Genomic DNA, 3,160 nt, shown 5'->3' with positions numbered 1-3,160 from the left:
TTCGGAATTGGAAAGAAATGAGGAGCTCGGACCCTATATTTATAGACGTCGAGAAGCTCCGTTCCTCGATCGGACGTTCCATTTCGACAGATCGGAAGCTCCGTTCCCCGATCGGACGCTCCGTTTGCCACGTGTCAATTCGGTCCACATGCAACCACACACCTATCACCGACAGCCATAGGAAGCTCCGTTCTTGATCGGATGTTCCGGTCGTCGATCGGATGCTCCGATCCTAGATCATTGCTTCCGATCCCACTCGAGTCTTGGAACCCTCTAAACCAATTTCGAGTGTCCTGGATCCATTTTTGGGCTCCGTTAATCCTCCTAGACTCTTGTCGAATTATATGCAAACTGCATAAATGCTAAATCACAATAGCATTCTCCGAGCTGGAAACCACTTCATTACTTGATGACAATTAACCTCGCTTGACACTAACGTGCCACAGCACTGATACGTCCTTCATCACAATCACGATCTTACTGATCACGCAGCATACAACAATCCACTGGTCACCAAAAGTCCTCAGTGCCCAACACCTCTAGTGAGTAAACACTAATCTCAACACTGTGCTGACACAACAAAGCTCTAATCCTCTTCAAGAGAATCTAAATGACACAGGGTTATATTGCAATATAACTGCTTAACATGATTTCATAGACTGATTATCCTCCCCATGCCTCACCGAAGCAAAACAGCTTCCCAAGGGCAACACTGGGAACTATCCAGTCTAATACCAATCACCGTTCATGTTTCTTAGTATACCTCATTACCCTGCTATGATGAAAACATCATCACTCACCAATAATGATGCTATGTCATTTCTAGCCTCTGATGATTAACATCATCTCAATCATAGGTTATTCACCCATGAATTCCATCGATGGACATCCCCCGATAGTTATACATACTCGCAATCACTGTATACAAATCAAGACTAAGGCAAGCTCCCACCAATATGCTCGACTGGGACATTTCACAGTACACAGACATATGGAAATGCTTCCTATACCGTTTCGAAACTCGACAGTTGTAAGTGCCTGGTATAACTCAACTCGGAGTCTTTGATGATACCATCATCGCATATCAACCTCCCAAGGTTAATCACACTGATCCTGGGACTAAATCCCAACGGATTCTCAATAGTCAAATAGCTTCCCTTGCTGAACTCATCAGTCTCAGCAAATGAAAAGACTAATTTGTCGATTCCCTAGACGATCCTGGGAAACACTTGTGCTTAGAGTAGTGTGTCACATATAACACCTCCGACTATTGTCTACTGCTGCAACGTAATATCTTCGACAAACAGTCTGCACGGATGTGACTTACTAACTTGAAAGAACAAATTCGCTGCATCGCTGTCTTGCGAAGTCTTCAATTCCCACAACAATCTTGTTGACCACTAAGTCGATCAACGACTGCTTCGATCGTCTCAATAATCTTACGCACCATATGCTAAAAATTAGTGATCCCCCCTGCTGGATCTCGAGAACTAAGTTCCAGCTAATGTCACACCTCGCGATCATACAACTGATGTCCATATGAGTATCCAATCTTCGTTGGATCCCAAACTCCAATGGTACACTTAAGACATCATCACAAAAGCACTATCCTGGAAGTTACCAATTCCTTCACTTGTGTCTCCTGTCAAGTTAACCCTTAACTTGACCCTTCAAGTCAATTGAAACTCTTTGGTGAATTCATCTCCGGCCACCTAGAGATTTCAAAGCACCACCTGCTCCGAGACTGTACCAAGTACTCATCTCTTAAGCATTTCTCGATTGCTACATCCAATTCATCGCTGATTGGACTTACTCATCGACCTCGTCGATTTGCTGATTGATACTCATACTTATCAAATCAGATAACCACTGATCGTCAACACCTAAGTGGCTCGATCAATTACTCTTGACTCGACTGATCCAAGTCTACTATTCCAAACATTGGATTACACAAAAACTCTTTGGTTACAACAAACCCGCGCTTGGTAACCGAAACATAGCTATTAGTAATCTAATGACACAATCTCGTGTCTTATTACTGACAGCTATCTCGTACACTGACTTAATCAATCTAACTCTGACAAAGTTAATCATTAACCATTAGTAGTCATTGGCACAAATCCTGTGCCGTCTCAGCACTACTACTCGTTTGTCTTGTTCACTCGAGATGATCATCAAGACAAACCAAGTTCAAGATCTTCTCGCGATCTTATCAACTTAGACCATTTCCATCTCAGGGAAAATCCTACGCTCAACCTCCGAAATATCAGACAGTTCTTGGCGCAATCACTGGACTCATTATTCTTGCCTCGTTCTTTCAAGATGAACATCAAGATAGTCCAAGAAGCATAACTAACGAATACCAAATATCTTCACAATCTTCGAACATGCTCCGGATCAGATCCCTTGCTAAGACTGTACGACAATTCAAGACTTAGGGTAGCTTACCTCGATAACCCACCTGGACAACCACCAAGGCTTCACGGATATAGGCCATGCTTCCCTCAGATCTCAATAATCCTTGTACAATACTTATCATATGATCCGACACTTGATGAAATCAATCATCATGAAGTAATTCTTGTATTCGAGTCGAAGTCTCGAAACTGCATCCCATCCTGGATCTCGGATAATTCCTATCTCAAGGAAACTTTATCCATAACTCTGATGACAACCACAAGTCATTGTTGGTAGAATTCCATCCACCTACTAGATCCACACGTCTAGCAGTAATCATCGGCCAAAAATTAAATCTATCTGCTCAGAGCACACACTTGTCAAGGAAATCCCTCCAAGACTGGTTCCCACAGCAGAACACTATCACTGATATCTCTGACACATCAGACGATATCGAACCATCAATATCAAACCTGTGATATCTAATCCAAGGTCATACCCTGTTGTGACTACTGCCAAATCCCTAGACTGAGTAGCCTTCCCACCGCCATCTCCTGAAGCACAAAAGGCTCCCAGGTAATCCTCTGAAGTGCAAAGACTCCCAGAGTAACACTGGCATAGGGTTGCGCCCCATCACATCTAGTCATGATCATATTCCATAACTCTTGGTATATACTGGACCTGGCATCCTGATGAAAACCCATCATCACAAGTCTCAATCTAACGAAGGTCAGACAGCCTACTGTTCCAAGAAACAATCTAG

This window comes from Henckelia pumila, chromosome 4, assembly GCF_033568475.1.
Source record: "Henckelia pumila isolate YLH828 chromosome 4, ASM3356847v2, whole genome shotgun sequence".
NCBI lineage: Eukaryota > Viridiplantae > Streptophyta > Magnoliopsida > Lamiales > Gesneriaceae > Henckelia > Henckelia pumila.
The sequence above is the reverse complement of the archived record's forward strand: the minus strand, read 5'-3'. Positions refer to the sequence as shown.